The sequence below is a fragment of the Mesoplodon densirostris genome, chromosome X (genome assembly GCF_025265405.1).
Source record: "Mesoplodon densirostris isolate mMesDen1 chromosome X, mMesDen1 primary haplotype, whole genome shotgun sequence".
NCBI lineage: Eukaryota > Metazoa > Chordata > Mammalia > Artiodactyla > Ziphiidae > Mesoplodon > Mesoplodon densirostris.
In genome coordinates, this window is record NC_082681.1 from 18,825,466 (window position 1) to 18,850,391 (window position 24,926).

Sequence of the window (24,926 nt, forward strand, 5' to 3'; positions counted from 1 at the left end):
AGGAATATTTAGAGGTGTTGCCATGGAGATGAGGTGCCTTGCGACCGCTGAAGTTATCTCCAATCAACAACAGGATTAGGACGCAGGCTGGTGGGCATGCCTAGGAAACAGGTGTGCCCCGTGCTTTTCCCATCACGACACAAAGACGGTATACCCTGACACGCTGCCCTCTCCGCACCCGCGAGGCCTCCCCACGGGCACGCTGGCATCACCACCTTAGCTGCCCCCCATCATTCAGAAAGGACTGGCTGGGGCTAAGGAGAAAGGCAGTGTGATCACTGTATCATCCCCAACGTGTGAAATCCTGAAACTCACACCAAAGGCACTTTTATATGAACTGTAAAATGTACACGAGCAAATGAAATCTGAGTAAAAGACAGCTCCCAGAGAGGAGGGCCACCCCCCAGCCCCGTCTCCTCTGTTCACTGCTCTATTCCCACACCCAGAAAAGTGCCTGGCACACAGGAGGCGCTCAAGAAGCATCCACCCAATGAAAGAAGGCAAACATAAACTAAGGATTATAACCAGGCTCATAACTGCCCCCCGCGCTCCAACCAACCAGTTCCAGGCCGATCATCGAACAAGCAGTGGTGAGAGATTTTTTTTTTGTTTACTGTTAATGGGAAAATAAGTACCTGGTCCAGTTAGTTCAATAGGCTAATGGGTTCATCTGTTTAGAGACCTTAATGACAACTGTCACAGTTGAAGACAACTCTTCCAAACTTGAAATGGACAAGTCTGCTGACTATAGGGACAGGGGTCTTGTCCGCCAGATCAAAAGCCCAGAGGGGGCTTCCCTGGTGGTGCAGTGGTTGAGAGTCCGCCTGCTGATGCAGGGGACACGGGTTCGTGCCCCGGTCTGGGAAGATCCCACATGCCGCGGAGCAGCTGGGCCCGTGAGCCATGGCCGCTGAGCCTGCGCGTCCGGAGCCCGTGCTCCGCAACGGGAGAGGCCACGGCAGTGAGAGGCCCGTGTACCGCAAAAAAAAAAAAAGCCCAGAGGAAGGCAAATTTGTGCCAGCGACAAAGAGCTAACTTTCAAAAGCAAATGCTTGAAGGTGACTGACTCCAATAGAATACCTTCTAGTCCCCTTCCCACCTATACTTAAGTAGAGATAATATTTTCTTATTCTATCATATGAATGATGCATCATTGGTTTTACATTATACCTCATTTGTCTTACAGGACTTTAAGTTTCTTGGTGACAGGGACAGAAATCCCTGATTTCTCTTCTATCTCCCAGGACTTAGCATGGTATGTACACACAAAAGGTTTGGCTCAGTCTCTTCCCCCACCACCCACACCCCACTCACACAGAACTCAGTTTCTAGAAGGTGCCACACCCTTTCATGCAGCTGCGGGGAGAATGCAGCATGGCGCAGCTGTTCATAGCAAGGGCGCCAGAGTCAGACTGCCTGGGTTCACATACTGGCCCCGCCTCATATTAACTGTACAACCTCTGTGAACCTCATGTTAGCTGACCTCACAGAGAGGCTGTAAGGTGGCAACAGGGCAGTGCGTATAAAGCACTTAACAAGGCCTCACGCATACAAGGTACTCACTGAATATCAGATATATAATTATCACTACTATTACAGCAGGCGCAGAGTGCAAAGGTTATCAAAATTGGATAACCATTTCATATGCTGCCTCAGATACCTGGTCCCAAATATACCCCTACTTAGATCGAACCCAACTTAAACTTTGAACCTGAATCCATCACACTCTAGCCTTATTATACTAGTCCATTTTACTCACCCTTTCAGAACCAATTTTTCCTAGAGATGGATTTGAATAATGCTGGGCTCTACTTGAAGGAATCCCGTTCTCTAAAGAACCAGAAGAGCTTCCTCCCTGAGACCCCAACCCCGCCAGTACCTTCCCTGCCTTCTCTCTGTCTGCTCCCTACCTCTGCAAATTCAGGCTTTGATGGGGCAGGGGAGGCCAGAGAACTTGGCATCTAGTAACCGCACCAAGATGCCGGCTCTTCCTCACAGAGGAAGTCCTTGAATGTCATATTCCCTGATGCCCTCCAGAGGGCAGAAGAGAGAAAGGCCCAAAGGCTGAGCAGGCAGAGCTCCTGCATGGGGGTCCAACTTGGGCCCCTGCCAGAGGAGTCTTGAGTTGCACAGTTCATAGTTTCACCATCAAGAACTAGCCCACAAAGAAAGATAAAAACGTACAGCAAGATTTTAACAGCATTTCTATGTCCAGTTCACTTTACTGTGTCCCACTTAACATTTAGTTGGGGATAAAGGCACTCAGAGCCGTAGAGTTATGTACACTTTTCAATCTGCAGTGTGTAACTGTGGCTCTGACCAGACATAGCACAAATTGTGTTGATGATATTGCGCAAGTCAAAGAGTAAAAACAGAACAGCGGCCAAACACACTGGGTAAAATGTGATGACAGCAAAGTAATCCAAAATAAAACCCAAACACTTTGGGGTCAGTCATGCTTTAAAATAAATCACGTTAATCTTATCCCACCCTGACAGAATTAATAAGTGAAATTAGACAAACCATTTATGTTATTCCAGAAGCCAGAAGCTATGTTCTAGTGACATTTAACACACACAATCACTCTCCTTCAGGTTTAACAATGGTATTTTGGTCACAGACACTGTCAGTCCTATCACTATGGACAGCCAAGCTGAAATGATCCCCAAATCACCAATCAATTGGGTGAATTACGTGGAAAATAAAATTCAGAGACAGCAGCTGTTTGAATGAATCTAAAAGACCAGTTGAATCAATCAAAATGGATGAGCCCCACAGATTCACTGTCTCCTCTAATTCTTTGAATGTGATTGTCATGGTAACCATTCCTTAATCATGTCCTTCAGAATATTCTCTCCTACCTAAGAAACCAAAGAGCAGTGAACCCCAAATACCTTCTTAATTAGGTACAGCTGTGACGGTGCTGAGCAGCCGCTTAGACTTCTCATTTAGCCTGCTTCGATTCAAAGGCTTACGCTGCTATGGTCGTTAGAGACATCGGCATTTGCACCATCCAAAAACACATTTGAAATGTTACCATAACACGCGACAGGAAATACAAACGAGATGGCCACTGGCTTCCTTCCTTTAGCAGAAGAACTGATAAAATGGCTCTTATCCAGCAAAATAATTAATTGGTATAAATAAATGGTTCAGATAAAAGATGCCTCATTTTAATAATTTCAACATAATCAGGATCTGCAACATCATCAAGTCTTTACCAGCACATTAACTTAATAAACAAAATCCAAGAGGATATTATGTTATAGAAATATAATAAAATCTAATTTTGTGTCCTTAGACTGAGTATAATATACTCTATACTATGTCTGGAAGACCATTTATTCCACACAAGTTTCTACATTTATTATTTTATATGATATAATATTCTTCAAAATTTGGAAAGAGAAAGGTTTTATCCTTACTCAGTCTGGGAAAAGAGAGGTTATATTTTTAAAAGGTATCTACTAGATATACTACACATTTCAAGTTGTGATCCTTCTAGATTCATCCTTAGATTTTTATAGTTCCTTCAGAAAACTAAAAAGTGCACAACTTTTCCAAAGTTAGAGTGGTGACCATTTTAAAATATTGCACTGGAATATATGGAACGCTTTAAAATATCAAATTTGCTGTTAGAGGTTTGCAGCTAGTAATAAAAGGTCTTTCCTTCCAGATATGGCACAACCTGTAAACTAACAAAAGGATGAAAGGTAAGCAGTGTGCCCACCAGGCCCCAAATAAGCTCTAAGGAGAAATTTCGATGGGCCATTTCTGGATGCAAATTTAAAGAATTTGTGGTCACAAAGGGGGGATAAGAAATAAAAATACACGCGTTCCTTTTTAACTGGCACACTAAAACATTAAGAATACTTTTGCCACAAACACAAAAATAATCAAGTGGGACTACATAAAATAAAAAAGCTTCTGCACAGCAAAGGAAATGATCAACAAAATGAAAAGGCAACCTACGGAATGGGAGAAAGATATATGCAAATCATGTATCTGATAAGGAACTAGTATCCAAAACATACAAAGATCTCATACAACTCAATGGCAAAATAAACAATCCAATTTAAAAAATGGGCAGTGGAGCTGAGTAGACATTTTCGCAAAGAACACAAACACATGGCCAACAGGTACATGAGAAGATGCTCAACATCATTAATCATCAGGGAAATGCAAATCAAAACCACAATGAGATATCATCTCATACCTGTCAGAATGGCTATTATCAAAACACCACAAATAACTAGTGTTGGCAAGGGTGTGGAGAAAAAGGAACCCTCTTACACTGTTGGTGGGAATGTTAATTGGTGCAGTCACCATGGAGAACAATATGGAGGTTCCTCTGAAAATTAAAAATAGAACTACCATATAATCCAGCAATTCTGTTTCTGGGTATTTATCCAAAGAAACTAACTCAAAAAGATATCTGCACCCCCATGTTCACTGTAGCACTACTTACAATAGCCACGATATGGAACAACCCACGTTCCTATCAATGGATGAATGGATAAAGAAGATGCAGTACATGTATACGCAATGGAATGCTACTCAGACATAAAAAGAAGGAAATCTTGCCGTTTGCAACAACATGGATGGACCTCCGGGGCATTATGTTAAGTGAAATTAGTCAGAGAAAGACAAATACTGCATGATCTCTCTTATACACAGCATCTAAATATTAAAAGACAAAAAACAAGCTCATCGGTACAGAGAACAGATTGGCAGTTGCCAGAGGCAGGGGGTGGGGAAATGGGTGAAGGGGTCAAAATGTTAAAAAAAAAACCCAGACTATACGTATTTTCTGCATATGTCTTTACATAACTGCTGGCTAATGAGCTTTATAAGACTAAAGAAAAGGAGAAAAACAAAAAGAATAATAATAAAACATTAAGAATACTTAGGAATAAAAAAGCCATCAATAACAGAATAAAGGGAACTAAAATTATCAGGCATGAGGAACAAGTAGGAACAATGCAAAAAAACCCCAAAAGCCCCAAACCAAAAACAAATTAAATGGTGAAATCCAGCTAGAAAAATGGAGCAGCAAATATTTGCTAAAGTCAAAAGGTAAAACCTCGAAATTCTTGCCCTTTGCCCTAATGTTCAATGGTATTTTTGTTTTGTTTTAAAAATACGGAGATTGATGTTCTTTCAGTGACTATTACAACAGTTCCCAAATAAAACAAATGATAAAATAAAAATTCACTTAATTGACTGATAGGCTTGAATTAGTCATTGCCAAGTTTACAACTTTCCCACAACTCCAAGCATTCTTTCATCAAGAGAAATAGGATTCTTCCCCCCACCCCAATGACCATGGGTAGCTTTCTGGACGACTATAATTTGTGTCTTTCTATAAGTCACTGGGGAATACCCACCCCCCAAATTAGAACTCCAAAATCAAAGCAATGAGGGACAAAGGATAAGCACAGATGCATAAAACGTGACGATTCTGATAGCTGCATCTGGAGAGCACGGGCTGTCCCAGAAGAGAGGAACTCCTGAGCCAAAGACTCATTCTAACCCTGCCTTCACCCCACAGCTATCACCAAATCCTAGCCATCTGTCCTGCAAGAGAGCTTTCATAGTTTTTCTTCCCTATAATCACATTTCTACATTCGTAATTTGGTTCATGGTTACTTCACACCTAGACTACTTCACCAGACTTCCTGACTATGGACGCACTCCTGTCTTCATAGGACCGCCAGAATAACCTTTCAAATGTACCACCTTGAACGGATCACTCCCTTTCCCCCCAGCTTTCCTCCATTGTAACCTAAAGGCCAAATTTCTAGCATGAAATTCAAGGCCTTCCAGTCATACTCAAACCCACTTTTCCCCTTCTCCCACACTCAACTCTGGCTCTGGCTGACTCCGTGCCTCTGAGCTCTGTCACCCCTACTGAGTAACAGGTGCTCGGGTGCACGCCACCGTCCCTACACCAGTGATTCTCAAGTTGGCTGCACCTGGGGAGCCAGAGCAACTAGTAACGTCTCGGTGCCCCCCCGTGTTCCCCCAGAGGTATCTAATGTGCAGCCAAGTTTGAGAACCGCCGCCCCGAATTCCTAGAGCCCACAGTCAAAGTTTAGTGGGCATGACAACCTCTGGTGGGGCGGGGATTATTAAAACACAAAGTGTTGAGCTGCATTCCCAGTGCTTCTGATTCAGTAGGTCTGGGATGGGGCCCCTGAATCTGCATTTCTAACGAGCTCTCAGGTAATGCTGATGCCGCTGGTCCAAGGACCCTACTTTGAGAAATACTGGTCTACAGTCATAATTAGTATAATTATACAGTATAAATATATGTATCATTTACACATAATAGTAACTATTATATGCATACTTCATTTGGCAAAAGAGAAGGTACCCTCTTCTGGAATCCTATTACTGCCTTGTACTGTTGGTTACCTTTTGAACCCATTTGTTTGTGAACCAATCTATAGAAAGTCTTAGGGATTACCCAGTCTGGTTCCCTTTTTATAAACTAAGACCTTTTTATAAACTAAGTACTGAGGGGAAGTGCTTTGCCCAGGGGATCAGATGGTTATTGGTAGAACTTGGGCTGGATTCAACACTCCCGACTCCCTCCTCCGCCCTCTCAGTTCAGTACTCTTTCCACCACATCCTTAATGCGTCTCTAACAGCTTCTCCAATTAGAATGGATATTCCTTCCTTGAAGAGATCCTTTTTGCTTTTGACGTTCCCCACAGCATCTAGCACATAGAGCAAGCAGTCAATAAACGTTTGCTGATTTCATCTGAGGAAGTGTTCGGACTCATACTCTAGAAGCTGCCTTTGGTACCCTATGAACTGTTTCCTTACATGCTGGCCACTGGGCAGCCCTGCTCCAATCAATCAGCCGTAGAATAAATCCTTCACATCGGCATGCACGCAGCCAGTGTCTGCTATAGGGACAATAACACACACATAAAGGAAAATTATAGGGTTTTAAAAGTGGAAGGAACGATAAGTTTATAAGGTGACACAAATCAACTTTCAAGGTATATGTTGGAAACTTTTATAAGTTCCACCTGACACCCAACAGGCCCACACAGCTGTAACAGCCCGGCAGTGGGGGAAGTCTGGGCTTGACTGCTTCAGCCAAGGGGCCCTGACTTTTTGGTGCTGAGGTCCTGCTTCCTTGTTCCTTAACAGAAAATCCACAAGTAACTGAATCAAGGGTAAACAGGAGATAGAGGGGAAGGGAGATGAAGAGCAGCCAAATGGCAGCGAGCAGCGACTGGGTGAGCAACAGGGGGCAAGAGGACGCTGTGACGTACCCGCCCTGCCTGCCATCGCCACTCCACCTCCGCAGGCCTTCGAGCTATTTCCAGCAGCCTGGCTGAGAGGAGCATGACTGGGGCAGGCCTCCTGACTGACCGGGCCTGTCTACACCTGTGGGGCAAACACAGGATGCTTTGGTTACTTCTGCCGCCTCTACAATGGACAGGAAGTGCTGTACAATCATGTCAGCTCACAGAACCTGGTGTCAATCGTGAAGGTGACCACAAGGAATGCAGCGGCTGTGCCACCACTTGGTTGACCACCAGCCCAGAGTAACCCGTGATCTTGGCAGCCAAACTGGAATCCCCAGCCTCCATCATGGACTGTGGCTCAAGGGAGAGGTTCTCTCTGTCCCCTCTTTCCCCTTCCCCCCGTTAAAATCTGCTGCTTCCAACAGAGGTAGGACCACATGTACAGTCGACCAGTCAAGCAGTGAATCAAGAAAAAAAAATACGTGAAAGCTTCTCTAATAACAGGTGTAAGAATGAGCATACGTAACAGATCCATACATTAAAAATCTTCTTCCGATATACAATAAAATTTAATAAGTTAAATAGGTGACCTCTATAACCAACTCCCCCCTTCATGAGTATTTTCGCAGCTAACTGCATGAAGTTTTTGACCCTGGGTCTAATCACAGACCTGATGGACGCATTCCATGAACAACCATACTCCCAAGACATCCATTCCTTGATTCCTTGACTGCCGTCATTTATATTCCAATTCTTGATGCTTTCTCAATTTTTCCTCTTCCAGTGACTTTAACACCATCCCAATGGTTGCTTGTCTCCCTCAGCCTCAATGTCCTTCTCAGGCCTGACCACCCCCCCACACACCTACTAACGCCTACAGAGAATGTTCTGTTTACACAGCCAACTCAAGGAAGCAACATGTACTTGTAGTTGCTCATAAGAATCACCCAGGTCAAAAAGAAAGACCCACCCAATTCCAGTATACAGAAACCATTGGCAATAAGACCTTAAAAGACCTCATCTTTTCACATGGCTTTGCTGTCACACTGGCCACGCTGAATAATTGCCCAGAGGTTCCGGTCTCAGGTCCATGCTACTACAAGCCAAGCAACAGCCTTTGGCTGAAAGCAATCAAACTCTGACCTGGATATTGGCTGCAAGAGTTGGCATGAGCTCACCGATTGTCACTGTTGCTAGTGCTACCACAAATGCAAGGGTCAAGAAAGGGCTCACTGGGTTGTAGGGCACGGAATTTGTCAAGCCCAGGGCTCCACTCCACCACAAAGATGGCACGATGCCCCAGTGGTGGCAGATAGACAAAGTCCCAACGCAGTGCTCACACTAACCTGCTCAGTAACTCTTGTGCAACCAGACAGCGGTGAACAGCGCCGGGCAGCTCTCCCGGGAACTCACATTTTCACTATTCAGGGAACCCATGGTACAAGTTACAGCACTCACGAAGAGGCACTTCTCTTACGTTACTAGTACTTAAAAACAAACACTGCGCTTTTATCTACAAATGAATAATAAAAAGTGACTGATATATTCATTGTATTTCTGAATCCCAAGTGAAAAATAATAGATTTATAACAGATTTTTAAAAGATTTACAGAACAACTGAGCAGAAAGTAGTTTCCACATACCTCCACAATACCTCCTTCCCAGTTTCCTCTATCTTTAATATCCTGCATTACTGTATTTTTTGTTTTTTACAGTTGATGAGCCATCACCGATACATTATTATTAACTAATGTCAATAGTTTACATTAGGGTTCATTCTTTCTGCTGTGCATTCTATAGATTTTGACAAATGTTGAAGTTTTTTGTTTTTTGAAACAAAACAAAAAACCCAACCCTTTCCGGGAATTCCCTGGCGGTCCAGTGGTTAAGACTCCCACACTTCCACTGCCGAGGGCCTGGGTTTGATCCCTGGTAGGGAAACTAAGATCCCACAAGCCGCATGGTGTGGCCAAAAACAAACAAACAAACAAAAAACACCAAACCAAAAAAACCTTTCCAGTACATTCTGAGGAACAATAAATCTCCTTACCTCAAGACCATTTTAATTGCTCTAGCTTTGTAAAGGCAAGTTTCACATGAACGCTGTAATGTACATCATTCATTTCTTTTCAATGATTCATGGTTTCAAAGACTGACTATAACATAGCCCTGCAAACATATTCAACTTTGATTATGTGAAAACCAACCACTCACAACTCTCAGACCTCCAGTATGGCCCCCCAAAAAAAGGAGTCTGAAGAAATTCTTGGACCACAAAACAAAAAGTAAGAAAAACAGTCTCCAAGATGACATCTGACATGTTGGAATTAGTCTGCTGATGACTTGGTCTGGAGACATTTATAAAAACAGCTTTGTCATGAGAAAGCAGAGCAGCGTAAGAGAAGTAGCATCGGGAGACAGAAAAGAGGAGGAAGAAAACTGGGAAAGGAAAGCAGGGAAGGGCAGAAACAGTAGAAATCAGGAGTGGCAGATGGACACTAGATGCAGGACAGAGTGGCAGCAATGGAAAGGAGAGCCAGCTAGACATAAAAGGACGGTGACATGAATTATTTTGAGGGGGTGAGTGAGGAAGGGACAAATTGTGTCTCAATACTCTAGCCCTTAAATTGCCTGATCATTCATTCAACTGAATATATCAATGGGAAAGCAACATTCAGCATGTTAAAAGCCGGCTTTGCACGTAAGTGTGTAAAGATGGTACACGTTCCATCCACTGAAAATTCCCTCTGAAACCCATTTCAAATCTTTTGGAAGGCTCTAGGGATAGGGTTATTCCTGAATAATGATTACATACACACACTAGCTGGAGGTACAGACCTACAGGTGTAAAACATTTATTCTGATGCTTTCATTTTTAATTTATGAATAAGTGTGAAGCAAAATTCAAATTACTTTATTTGTCCTGTCCTTGGGGGATTTGACATCTCACCCGATCTACTTCAGAGAACATATACTGCTTCTCTGTTTTATCAGAACTGTTTCTCTCTTGGCTCTGATTTCCCTTCAATCCAAGTATGGAATGAGGCTATTCAATAAAGAGACTGTGGTTTACTTGCAGGCAAAATCTTAAGTACTCGCCTTTAGGCCACCAGGAAAAGGTTCTAAGAAGTCAGACCTGGAATCTCCTTGTCATATTATTTGATCTTAAATATAGAGAAGAAAACAGCGTTCTGGATTTATAGCTGGTCTTCGGATTGAGAAAGATCCACAAACTTTCAAATCTAAGTTTAGAAAGCAGCTCTCACACAAAAGCAGATCAGTGGTTGCCTGGGGAAGGATGCGCTGCAAAAGGCTCTAGGCCTCTGCCGCAACTCGTCAAGTTGTATGCCTTAACTGGATGCAGTTTATTGTACATAAATGATACTCCATACAGTGGGTATTAAAGTATCTTGATAATCATTCCACAATGTATATGTATATCAAATCATCACATTGTACACTTCATTTTTTTCTTTTCTCTTATGTTTTAAACCATTTTTTAAATTGAAGTATAGTTAATTTACAATGTTGTGTTAGTTTCAGGTGCACAGCAAAGTGATTCACTTATCCATATATGAATATATCTATTCTTTTTCAAATGCCTTTCCATTACAAGATATGGAATATAGTTCCCTGTGCTAGACAGTAGGTCCTTGTTATCTATTTTGTTTTTTGTTTTTTTAATAAACCTATACTTTCATTAAGACAAAAACTGACAGTGTTGGTATGAAGTTTAACAGTTAAACAAAAGTTTCAACAGAAACCTAACACATGCCTAAAATGATTTTACAATGGAGTTCTAGATGCAGGTCTAGATGATGTCAAGAACTGATGGATCTCATGATTCAAGACAGCATTTTGGGTTTTAGTTAATTCTTAGGATTAAAAAAATTGTTTTGTTTTAAAGTGAACCACTGCCCCAGTATGAAAGTTTAATCTTCTCCTGAGACCAGGGCTTCAGAAATCATTCAACTCCTGAAGTGATTCAGTGAACTTGTGCTGTCAGTGACTGAACCCGGCCACCAATGGTTTCAAAGTTCAAAAAACAGAGGCTCCAAGAGTTTTCCATCCTAAGAGAATCAGCCCTTGCCTTTCCCTACTCTCCCACCTCATATACCACCCTCTGCCCTTCCCCAAATACTTCAGCCGGTGGCTCGGGTGGAGAAGCTGATATTTATAACTTCATAATTGGAAAAGAAAGGGTCTTCTTGTCAATTTCAAGAATTAGCACCTCTAAGACAGAATGACCTGCCTGCATATACACTCCAATAAGACTTTTCCTCCTCAACCAGCTTCCATCCCACAGACGACAGCTTTGGTAACTTCTTAACTGGCTTAGTCCTTTGCTGGGAACAGCATTAAGCTCAGGCAGGGAACACCCTGGCTTCTAAGTTTCAGGCACTCACAGCTTTTAAACAGTATCTCACAGTCCTCACTTAGGTTGCCAATGACATTTTTTGAAAGGATGAAATATTCTGGACACAGAACCAAATCATTATTAGTTGTTCTTTCCTTTGTTTCACCACTTCCCCCATCAGGCCCCAAATTTTAACAAAAATGACCCTAACCCATCTCCCTTCTTTCCCACCTCATCCCTCCCACCCCAAATAATACACCAGTACTACTCAAAAACTACACACATGCTACGCTGTAAAAATGCAGAGTTAACACTATTGGGAAGAAGGCTGTGGGCGGTGGAGATGCTCTTTGAAGATCTACAGTATCTTTTGCTCTCCCACATCCCATTCTGCAAGTTTTGTCCTTCATAGAAGGCCCTTTGCTTTTCTCAGCAAAGTTCAGAATGGGTTGCCTTGAAACACTGACCCTCCTTCCCCTCCACTGGGATGGGTGTGCAAACTATACAGAATGGAGTGGCTTTAAAGCACTTGGGCTGCTGTAGGGCACAGAAACTATACTGGCTCTTCAAAGGACATCTTCTCAAGCCACCTCTATGGTGTAAAGACAAGTAGAACTCCTTCTTTCCCCACCTGAAACCCACAGTCAGATGTGACAGGGGCTGGTAGTCAGGAGAGTTCATTCTTGTCATCTTTTTTGTCATCATCCTCCGAGGGGTAGGAATGCCACATCAGCCTTTCCTCATAGAAGGATATGACAACCTGTGGGCACTTGACATTGGCCTCCTTGGCAGGGACCAGGTCAGTCTCATCAGTTTTTCCACTTCATCAGGAACATGAGTTCTCCACTGGAGTCTGTAGCTCCAATAATCCGCTCCGATTCCAAACCCCAGGCAAAGCCTCATGGCTTTTCTAACTCTTCTTTCTTCTTCTTTGGTTTGCTCTCCTCCCCCTTATCTTCCGCATCAGAATCAGCTTTGCGCTTGCCTCCCCCTGATTTATCTGTCTCCTGTGCTGTTTTCTGTGACTGCAGGAACTCCGCAATGAGGCCGGGGCGATCCAGGTTTTCTTCTGGTTCCCATGTGCTGTCGTCATCTGAAGACCCCTTCCACTTTAGGAGGTACTCCACTTGGCCCTTTACCACTCGACGGTCGAGAACTTCTTCCACCACTTGCTCTTCTTCCTCTTCTTCTAGCACCTCCTCCACTTTCTTCTTGTTGTGTTTTCCCCATGGTGCCCTCCAGCTTTCCGGTATAAAGGGTGAGGCTGCTCAGAGAGAGAGGAATCAGTGCCACGCTACTGGCACACCTTGTCGGGCATCTTGTCGGGCTGGCCGGGGGAGTGGCGACCAGAAAAGCAACAAGCCTGCTGACCGCGGCTGAACCCCTCCCTGAAGCGGCCCTCCCCTCAGCCGAACCTCTGTTTTGTATACAGTAGTGTGTATCTGTTCATCCCAAACTCATCTATCTATTGTAACTTATTTAAAATAGATTTATTCATTGTACCATGTGGTACACTTTAACTATATACAATTATATCTGTTCGTTATTCTTTAATAAATTGGGGGGGAGTTAATATTTAAAAAGTGTCTCTAACAAAGGCCGACTGCTTTATCTGTAAATGCAAGTATACATTTTCACCTCCTATTAGCTTGGCTGCTTGGTTTCTTTCCTTAGTGTGGTTAGGTGTGCTTACTACATTGGAAAATACTGCATCTTATGGCCTAGAAGGGAAGGGCCTAGAATTTGAAAATTTGAACTGACCCTGGCATCTGGAGACGTAGAATCTTTGACAAGGAACTTAAAGTGTCTCCTTAGCTTCTAGAAGCCATCTGCCTGAGGACTTTTTATAAAAATCGTTTTAAGTATGTGAAACTACCATTATTTACAGGGTGTTTCTTACAAACTATTGAAAAACATAAAATTTTGTTAATTCAAATGTCTAAATCCACTACTATGGCTTAGTGTTACAAAAATTTTTGGAATTTGTGTGTGTGTGTGTGTGTGTGTGTGTGTACTCTTTAGTCTCTAAGAAACCTGGGGGGGGGCACCTGTTACTTCAGTTCAACTGGTCACAAGAAAGTACAGATGATTGATTATGTCTATAGACAGACGCTGGCCATCAGCTTCCCAAACAAGAATAAAGTCTAATACTAGACCCGGCAGAGATTCACTGAAAAACCAGTCCTTAACCTCTTCCTAATAAATCACACATTTTTAATCTGACAGGAGCCAAGCAGCCTTATCTACACTCTAAAACTGAAAGTGAATAACGAAACTTGTTAATCGAGCAGAGAAATTTACTTTTGTACCATCCTCATCAAAACAACCTTGACGGTAATATCTCTACATTACCATATATCATGTCCTTAGTATTGAAAAGCACACTCAGAACTCGGTGTATATTGCAAATTCTTATGATTAGAAGGTCTATGGAACATTTTATGCCTTGAATATATGTAAGAACCAGGGTTTTGGGGGGGTTTTTTTGGTTTGTTTATTTTATTTTTTAAACACCTTTATTGGAGTATAATTGCTTTACAATGGTGTGTTAGTCTCTGCTGTATAACAAAGTGAATCAGTTATACATATACATATGTTCCCATATCTCCTCCCTCTTGCATCTCCCTCTCTCCCACCCTCCCTATCCCACCCCTCTAGGTGGTCACAAAGCACCGAGCTGATCTCCCTGTGCTATGTGGCTGCTTCCCACTAGCGATCTATTTTACGTTTGGTAGTGTATATATGTCCATGCCCCTCTCTCACTTCGTCCCAGCTTACCCTTCCTCCTCCCCGTGTCCTCAAGCCCTTTCTCTACGTCTGCATCTTTATTCCTGTCCTGCCCCTAGAACCAGAGTTTTTAGGTGCGTGAATAAAATATAAATCCCACAAAATGTAGAGTGCTGGCAACCAAGACTTACTTTGACTGCTCTTTTCTTTTCCTAGCTTTCACTGCACTTACAAAGCCAGTACACATGTATCTTCTATCTGTGTATTTTACACCCACAGTAGTTCCAAAATGAAGCTCAAGCAAATCTCATTGGTTTACATACAGAGCAAAACCCATTTTCAGAAGAGAAGTACAGTGTACTGCAGGAAGCTGGGAAGAGCTGGTGGCTCGCTGACAATGCACATATTCATTAGCAGGCAATAATGAGGAACAGGGCCGAAAACTACTTCACAACACACCCCTAGGCAAGGGTACACTTTTCTCACTTGTTCAAATAGTAAGCCCTTGGCAGTGAGTATCCATATTCATTATTTCACGTAGCTTTAGCCTTTGCTGGGGCCCTGGCCATAGAAGAGGGATGATTTTGTGTTCACAGGTTTACATGTGTACACAGCCTATGTAATCTCCAGATGTATTTTGTTTAATTCTATTCTAACAGTGACATTTCTGTATCAAGGGACACCAGATCTCACCCGACACCTGTTCTGGAGAGCAGCTTCCCTGACCATCCTAGGCTGGAAAACGGACCTGGCCCAGGTTGGGGGTAACTGTAATACTGGCAAATGCGGGGAGGGGAAGACGCAGTGGCAGGTAAACATGATGATGACTCTGGAGCCCGGAAAAATTAAAGTGGGCAGAGTCCGTTGGACCCAAAAAAGGTCACCCTGAGAGTAAAATAGACACCCAGGCAAAGGAGACACGAAGAGAGAGGGGCCCACACAGCTACAGAAAGCACAAAGAGGGCGAAGAAAGAAAGGGCGGGAAGCTGAAGAACTTATTTTTTTTTAACAGCACCAGATTTAAAACAACAATCGCATGTGAGGGTGCGCACGCATGCGCTTGTGCCAGCATTTGCTACAACTTAACTTCCTACCTGAGTTTGGAAGCAAATGCACTCTTTACAATTTCTTTCCCACAATTTGAACTTTACCACAATTTTAACAGACATTTCATTTTATAAAGGAAAAGAAAACTTTCATGCAGCGATGGCTCCAATTGGGGTCTTTCAGGCTAGTATGTGTAAAGACTCTTACGAAGTCGTTGCTGCATTTCTGTGACTCTACGCATATTCCATAGGCCTTGGTACTTGTACTTGCTCCCTAGGCCAGAGGAAATGAAAGGCTAGATGCACAAAAGAGGCTCCCCACCACTAATATTCAATTTCAGTAAAGCAAATAATATGATAAATTTCTGCAAACAACTGTTTTGATCATTTTCTGAAATTAGGAAAAACTTGGACTTTTTGGTATCCTTCAGTATATAGTTAATATACTTTCACCATAATAACTTGTTCTTTTGAGGGACAAGCCAACAAAAAGTTCTGGCTGTGAAGAGTTTTTAATTAGGAAATCAAAACTTACCTACCTATGGAGGACCTAAAACTTCAAGTTGGAACTCTGACATTAACACATCATATGACCTTGGATCAGGTTCTTGGCCCCTTTAAGCCTCAGTTTTCTCATCTCTAAAACAAAGCGGGGGTGGGGGGTCTTGACAGACCCTTCTAGCCCTGAAATTCTACTACTCAACTTGGAGGAGGAAGAATTTTAAGGAGCTTACACGAGGAGGCCACATGATCATTCTCTAACTCTCAGGTGGCATTCCCATTTCACTCTTCATGACCATGACTTCTATCTAGAGATGCAACAGTAATTCAGAGGATCTTTTGGTAAAATTTTTAAAAAACCTTAGACTACATTATAAGTTGGAGATTCTGCAATGGACTTGAGTCCACCATGAAAAAAAATCACTGCATTTAACAAAGAAATACAAAACATTGTCACTAACTTCTGGGTGGTGGATTATAACTGATTTTTATTTTTAGGCTTGTCTGTATCTTCTAAATTTCCCTACAATGAAAAAGTACCACTCTTATCATTTAAAAATAGATTTTCAAAAGGATTAGTGCATTCTTGCAAGTTCTACCAGATCTCTCAAGTCTACTCTAAAATCATGGGGGGGGGGTATGAAATCAGACAGTATCACAATGCGTGTCTGCACACAGTGGTTGATTACCCAAGTGGCTGGCTGCTGTAGTCAGAATCAGGACATTATTATTATAATCAGAATCTATGGCTCACAGTCCTACGTGGAAATCAAAACATACGTTTTACCTAAATAACTTTTTTTTTTCCAGCATCCTGGCCCTTGAGAAGCATGGTTAAAATTCCTTTCCAGTTTAAAGTAAATGAAATGAAACATGAGGTACTTCTTCTACCCACAAAAAAAAAAAAAAAAAGCTTTCCAGACAAAATATGGTTGCCATTGGGCTGGGTTGTTTTTTTTTCCCTCTTGCTATGCTCTAAAACACAACACATCAAAAGTTAAAATAAATATTTAGCTGTCAAAACAAAACACACCCCCCATATGGAAAACACAAATATGAATTTGATGACGCTTGTTATAAAAACAACGTCCACAGCAAAAACAAATGTTTAAATTGTGTACAAAGACTACAAAACTAAATGCTATCATTGTTAAGTTCTATACGACAGTCCAAAAAAGGTTGAAGGTAAGCTGCGGAAAGGATATAAACACAATTAGGTAACTTCCAGCTTCACCACCATAAAAAGTAAAATTTTCAAGGAAGATAGACAATAAAGTTCCCCAAAATGACAACTGCAGGCTCAGTGCGGGCAGATCTCTAGAACAAACTTCATGTTCAACTGAATTCTCCTCAGATGAGGAAGGTATAGCATAATAGTTCACCTCTCCATTCTCCACCTGGATGTGATCTGTGTCTACAACACATTACCTCCGAAACGACTTTTTACCCAGGACCAGTCACTCACCTCTCTGCAGCAGAGTCCTCGCCTCACTCCCCTTCAGCAACCCCAAGCTCCAGACCAGGTAGCAAGGGACAGTGGCTTAGTCACAGGACTGAAGTTCAAATCCCAACTCTGCCGCTTATGAGTTGTGCAATCTTAGACAAGTTACTTAACTAACCTCATCTGTGAAATGTGCATCATAACCACTTTGCAGAGTTCCTCTGAGGATCAAATTACATAATGGGTGTAAATTCAACCCATATATTTTCTAGAACTAGAGTAGGCCTTCGAGTAGCCTTTGAGTAACCAGTTCCCTTTCGCCCCCTACACTCCAGGCCACTTACTCCAAGTATGATCAAGTTTAACGTTCATGGTTTTAATTAGTCTCCAGCAAACTCAATGGTATATATAGCACATGTAGTAATTTTAATTTTGTTAAGACTTTGAATAGAGCACACCACAAGGGAGACAGTACGACGTTGTGCTCAAAACCATGAACTTCTGAGGAGTAAGACAATCTTAATTTTGATGTCTCCTAACCGCGCCCAGCTGTGCAACCGAGGGCAAATTACTTTACCTCTCTGAACCTGGTTCTTAATTTAAAAAATGAAGAGACTAGACAATGTATACAAGTGCCTGGCACAGAGCTAAGTACCAGGCACAGAGCTAAGTACCATAAATGGTAGCTTCTATTGGTCTTCATGATTTGGGTCGATGCTCAGGTACTAGTCACTTTAAAGACTAGTAAAATAAGCTTAGCCAACAACTCAGTCACATCAAGACACTTTTAGTGTTCTCTACTCTCCTGAAGTTAAGTTCTACTGAATTTCATAGAGGAAATTACATCAATCTTAGCACTACTGACAATTTGGGTCAGATGATTCTCCATTGCGGGGGACTGCCCCTTGCACCCTAGAATGTTTAAGCCCCTTGCCTGACCTCTACCCACTAGACACACCCCAAGCTGTGACTGCCAAAACTGTCTCCAGACATTGTTCAATGTCTCCTAGGGGACAAAACTCCCCCAGTTAAAAACCACTCGTCTAGCACTTTCTGCAGATGGGAATTCTCAGCCACCTCGGTAGGCAGCCCTGCAGGAGGACAAAGGTTTACTCGCCCTCCCATTTAGTCTTATCTACTCCTCTGGGCTCCATCGTTCATTAGTACCTGTAATTCAAAGGTGACCATAGAAAAATATTTTTTTTTTGGCCCAATTTGCTGTCAGAAGCTGCTTTAAGTCACAGGAAGGAATGCTGGCCTGGTTGTCTTTTCACTACTCTATACAGTCATACAAAATGCTGAACTTTAATATCAAGGAATCTGCTATGTCCTAATTACTTTAAATAAAACGTTAAAAGGCCATTGACCTTAAGGTGACTTATAAACCATATTATTACCCAAACTGACAAAGTATGTCTTCATTGGGAAGGTGAGATGGAATTTATGCAGTGACTAATACCCTGGAAAGAAACGGTTCCCCTGTTTGCATGGCTGAAGCATGTTTACTGTACATAAAGTGCTATGTTAAAGTCCAAAAGGCTCTGGACAACTCTTGATTATTCACAACGAATTCACTGTCTATTTTTCATTTTAATAACTGCACCAGAAAGCAGGAGCCATTTCTTATCCACTGTGCATCCCGGCACCTAGCACAGAGCCTCCAACAGAGGCGGTAACTCAGTAAATGTTGGTTGAATAAATAAATGGTCATATATTCTGCTTAATTAAGTACTCTGTTGACAAAAAAAAAGAAAAACTTTCTTTGCTCTCGTCCAACAGGAGCTGAAAGAAAAGATCTTTTAAGAGAAAATAATTACACTCTGCTCCCTTTTACTCCAAACCCAAACAACTGGAAAATTCAATTAACCAAAAAAATTTTGTAGGCAAAAGTTGGGGAAAGCAGCCAAACAGATAAGTCCCAAAGTTCAAGCAAGCACGAACATTTGTTCAACTCCCACAAGATTATAAAAGCCAAAGTTGCTGGCACAAGAGGGCAAGAAGGCAACCGGGAGGTGGGAAGCAGGAAAACAGGGATGGATCTGCCTCAGGAGGTTAGCTGCCATCCTTCAGTGAACAGTTTTCTTTTTTTTTTAACGTCAAAACTTTAGAGGTAAGAGTCAATGTCTTACGCAAAGCCTTGACTTACAAATTACTTTTCAAATGGATATGAGCAAAAATTTAAAGAATATTTAGAAAGATATCTGATCATAGTTTTGTTAATTTTTCAAGGTTGTCTTTTTTTTTTCCCCTTCTCCAGTCCCACGGGGCAAACAGGTTCTTAAAAAGCTGCGTAAAAGACACTCCATTTACTCCTTTTGTCTAGAGAAACTTAAGGCCAACCACCATCACATGCTTTTCTCTGCAAAAGATTTCACCACTCCCAGCATTCTATTCATAAGAGAAAAAAAAAAGTCAGATTTAAATTGTATTTTTAAAGTATTATTTTAAGATCATTGCCCAGTATATAGAATGGGTATCACATTAACATTAGAAATGGTGCAAATAATGGTGTTTAAATGCATTCTCGGGGCTTCCCTGGTGGCACAGTGGTCAAGAATCCGCTTGCCAATGCAGGGGACACGGGTTCGAGCCCTGGTCCGGGAAGATCCCACATGCGGTGGAGCAACTAAGCCTGTGCACCACAACTAATGAAGCCCACGCCTAGAGCCCATGCTCTGCAACAAGAGAAGCCACTGCAATTAGAAGTCCGAGCACCGCAACGAAGAGTAGTCCCCGCTCGCCGCAACTAGAGAAAGCCCGCGTGCAGCAATGAAGACCCAACACAGCCAAAACTAAATAAAATAAATAAATTTATAAAAAACAATAAATGCATTCTCATCCACCTTTGAGACCAAAACCTCCATTTCCACTTAAAACATTTCCAGTTTATCATTTCCAGTGCACAAATAAATTATCATGTTTAAGTGGTCCATTAATTTGATCCATATTAAATCAGCTTCAATTTCCTGGTATCATATAAGAGGAATTTTCCCAATTTAAATCTTACACTATTTTTTTAAAGTTTCACTCAAAAATCTAGACTTGGTTAAAAAAACAAAAAAACGCTTTCCTTCTCCAAAAATGCAATATGGGAATGGTAGCCTAGAATTTCAAAAACCATATATGGTTACAGAATCCATATGGTAGTCTTAGACTATGTACTTATTGGTAGATGGTTCACACAAATCATGGCGTATCTGACCAATTTCCTGTTGCATAAAGATTATATTTGCTCTGAAAAATGTTAAATAAGCATTTTTAAAGACTGAAGGTAAAGACTAGATTGGAACCTTATGTAACCAAAATGGGAAAGCACGTAGAGCATCACCACATTAAAGGCCTAAACCTTTTCAATATGTATTCTTCCTAAGCAAATATGAGCATGAGTTTCGAAAGGCAAAGCTACCATCCCAGAAGCCCTTGCTTCCTCAGTGTAAAGAATGGGGAGGGTTCTGTTCCTGGAGATGAGGTGGGGAGGGAAAGGCTTTGCAAAATTCCAAGGGGCTCATAATTTAAATGTATGCTATTCTGCAAATGTTCACATTTCCAAAGAACATAAAATTTACATTAAAACTGTCTTAATCAAGATAACGAAAGAAAATTATTCCTGCTGCTCTATAAGCTTGCCATAGATTTGATAACCCAGGAAAGAATTACAGGCAATTACAAAATGATGGCTCCAATTAGGAAATCTGGATCTATTCCAAATTCAAACCAAAGGGGGCTCAGATAATCCCAATGGAATGATTTAAATGAATATAGGGGACTTCCAGCAAAGACACACGTTAATTCTATTACTACGTCTTGTGAAAGGCAAGCAAAATGCTACAACGACGTATCTCTTGCACTTCAGGAAATTCAAAAACCAAACCTGGAGTCCCCTTAATAAACCTTGTTCTCTTCTTTTCCCAAAGGGTCTCGCTGGTACAGGGTTTTTATTGTAAAGGGCAATCAAAACAAACCTGAGAATCCCACACAGTCTCAAACGCAGAAGATAATATAGCACCGAACACGAACCACACACAATCTTTCCTTGCTGATTTCCAAACCTCCACCTAGTCCTGAACGCCTGAGAAGAGGCCGCGAGGAATGGAAGAGAAAGAGAAACTTCGAAAGCAGAAACCTCTCTCCCAGAGCCTAGAACAGACGGCACCTTGTAGGGATTTCACGCTTTTTGAGGCGGAAAGGTCACACCCTGCAGTTTTGAAAACCCACCTTCTAAGGCTCAACCCATGTTACAAAACCTTCCTCCTGCTTCTCTAGGTTTCGCTCTGGAGCTGAAACCCCCCCTTCTCCCCACCCCCATTCGCCAACCCCCCGCCATCCCCTTAGAGAAGAACCAGCGCGGCTCCCCCCCCTCCTCCCCACCACAGCATCCCCGACGAGCAAACCTTGGAAGCCCCTCACCTCCACTCCCTCCCACGCCCACCCCCTCCCGCCTCGTCGTGCGAACCGAGGCCGGTTCCCCTTCACTCCCTCTCCGTCCTCGAGGAGGAAACCGAGGTGAGCCCCCACTTCATCTTCACCCGCTCTCCCCACCCGGCCGGCTATTCTTGTTGAGAAAACCGAGAGGTGCCCCCCACCTCGCCCCCCCCCACTGCCCGCCATCCTTGGGCAGAAAGCCCAGGGGCCCCCTTCCCTCTCTCTCCACTCCCCACCATTCCGCAGAGGAAACCAGGGAGAGCCCCCTCCTCCCTCCCGCTTCCCCCACCTCCAGGCGCTCCCGGTCCCCTCCGCCCGCCAGCCCTGCGGCGAGAGCCCTAGGGAGGCTGAGGCACGCACCGGCGGGAGGGCAGAGGAGGGGACCCCGCGGCCGGCCATCCCGCAGCCCCCGTCCCCGGTCGGCCGGCCGAGGCCCGAGGCCCCAGATACCCGCCCCGGGGGCCAGCCCGCGACCGGCGGCGGCGGGGCAGGAGGGCAGCCGCTCCCCCGGGACACGGGCCCGCTGGGCGGGAGGCACACACGCATGCACGCACACGCGGAGAGAAAGCGGGCTTACTGCCTGGGGATGCTCGCCCGCGCGGCTGTCTCGGCGGCGGCCGCTGCCAGCACCGAGGCCAAGGCGCGGCGGCGGCGGCGGCGGCTGCGGACTGAGCCCCCTCGGCCGGGCGGTGGATCTAGGGCGCGGGAGGGGCGCGAGGGGAGGGGCACGCGGGGGAGGCGGGGAGGGAGGGCGCGCGCGCGCGGGGGTGGGGGCGGGCGCGGCTGGCCCGGGGCGGGGCGGGGCGTGCGCCAGCCGGGGCTCGGCCTGCGGGGGCTACGGTGCGGGGCGCGCGCGCGTGCGGGAGCCGGCCAGGCCGGGGGCCGGGCGGGGGCGCCACGCACTCCGCGCGGCCACGTGCCCCCGTCTCGGGGGGCGGCCCGCTGACTGCAAGGCGCGGCCGCGCGGGGAAGGTGGCTGAGAGGAGACAGGGGCAAGCGCTTTCCTGGAGGGCCGGCTCCCGCCCCGGAGGCCGAGGGGAGGGCGGGCTAGGGGCGCCCGGGGCCACCCCGCCCTCGCGCCGCAGCCCTCGAGGCCGGCGGGGAGTCACGAGTCACTGCAGGCAGCCGCGGCTGGGGCTGGGGAGATGGGAGCAACAAAGAGAGTCGAGCGAAGGTGGCCTCACCGGGGGCCTACGCTAGCCAGTGCACCCCCTGCAAAGCGGCCCGTGTCCGGAGCGCACCCCGATTCGGCCCCAGATTGCAGGAGCCCCGTGGTTCTGAGCGACGCCGAAGGACCCACCGGCGACCCTTCCCCTTAGTAATCGGCCGGGGCGGGGGGAGCGAAAGGAGCCCCATCATGAGCCCAAAGCTACTATACAGAGGGCTTTGCATCATTCGAAAATGCACTGATGGCAAAGCGGCACGTGGCTACTCATTCATTCACTCAACCTTCGGTTTACTGGGCCCTCACCGTGTGCCAGGCTCAGTGCCAGGCGCTGAGGATATATGGCAGAGTCAAGCAGAACACCCTCCACCCTGCCCTGGGAGCTTGCAAACTAATGGGGAGACAGACGATTAAGAAGTGAGAAAATAATCAAATTTGGGATTAGGCCTGTGCAGCAAAAGGAGAGGGTGCAAATTGTGTGGTTAGGAAAGGAGGAGGTGGCATTTAAGCTGAGCCCTGAAAGTTATGAAAGAAGCAACCATAGGAAGAGCCAGGGGAAAGCCTTGCAAAAAGAGGGAGCAGACATATGAAAGACAGGAGGGGGCAAATCTTGCTGCTTTAAGACTAAGAGGTGGTGGTTGTGATTGGCACCAGGAGAGCTGGGGAGGGTAGCATAAGCCTGGACAGGCTGGCACGGACCAGATCATGGACTGCATCCTAGTCAATAGTCAGACGGTTTTATTCCAAAATCAATGGGAGGCTAGTGAATGAATGGCTTCACCCCTGGGGCATGACATGACCTGATTTATGTTTCTTTCCTATTTCTTTTTTCTTTGGGGATAATTGTAGATTCACATACGTTTGTAAGAAATAATACAGAGAAGTCCTATGTACCCCTTACCCAGTTTCCCCCGATGCAAAACTATAGTACAAGATCATAACCAGAATACTGACATTAGTACAATCTACAAATCTTATTATTTCCCTGGTTTTACTTGTACTCGTGTGCGTATTTAACTCTATCCAACTTTATCACGCGTAGACTCATATATCCACCACCACAGTCAGGATACAAAATAGTTCCATCATTACAAGAATCCATCCTGTTGCTCCCTTAGCCTCAACCCCCTCCCCAGTCCCCCCAGTCTCTTGCCATTGACAATCATTCATCTGTCCTCCATTTCTACAATGTTGTCCTGTCGAGAATGTTATGTAAATGAGTCATACAGTTTGTAACCTTTGGGGATTGGTTTTTTCACTCAGCTTAATTCCCTTGAGAGTCATCCAAGTTGTGCACATCCATAGTTTGCTCTCTTTTATTGTCGAGTGGTAGTCTACATCCTATTTGTATTTTTATTTATTTATTTTTAACATTTTTATTGGAGTATAATTGCTTTACATCTATACATTTCAAAGGTATACCCCTGATGCCTACCCCTACCCTGACCCATTTCTCTTCCTGTATTCCCTGTCTTCGTTAATGGTGTGCCGCCCCCACCCCAGGTGCCCAAGGTAAACTTCCATTTCCTTCTACTCCTTCTTCCATGTATAATAGGTCTCCAAGTCCTGTAAATTCTACTCGTGAAACAGTCAAACCTTACCTCGTCTTCGGAGTAAACCCTGACCAAGTCAGTCAGAATTAGTTGCTCCCAAGGCAATCGGTTTATACGGTTTATACTGTGAGTACAGCAGGTGATCAGACCTGTTGATTTTGGGGATCTGTTTCCCCCACCAGATCATAGGCTTCTTGAGGGCAGGCAATGTGTCTTTCCTGTTTATACCTGTAGTCACTTGGAATATGGTAGGCATTCAATTAATATTTCTTTTAAAAATATTTCATTATAAAATATAAACATATACAAAACAGTGAAGATAGTATAATGAACTAACATGGACCCAACATCCATCTTCAACAATTATCAACACCAATTTTATTTATTTCATTTACATTTCCCTATCCATTTCCTCCAATACACACACACACTCTATTTTATTTTTTTAA

The 24,926-nt window shown here is 44.0% G+C and overlaps 1 protein-coding gene and 1 pseudogene across 2 annotated transcripts in view; both read right to left on the bottom strand.

Annotated features, from left to right (window-relative positions):
- The window catches only part of FHL1 (four and a half LIM domains 1), a 60,626-nt gene extending 38,179 nt beyond the window's left edge, over nt 1-22,447 (bottom strand). The window contains exon 1 of one of the 2 annotated variants that reach the window (XM_060087382.1): nt 22,337-22,447. The gene's annotated coding sequence lies outside the window, so the exon portion shown is untranslated. Of the gene's footprint in view, nt 1-22,119; nt 22,204-22,336 lie in introns of those variants that run through there. The other variant, XM_060087383.1, reaches the window with a different exon arrangement.
- LOC132481497 (chromobox protein homolog 1-like) lies at nt 12,290-14,596 on the bottom strand (annotated as a pseudogene).
- Nucleotides 22,448-24,926: the final 2,479 nt, after the last annotated feature.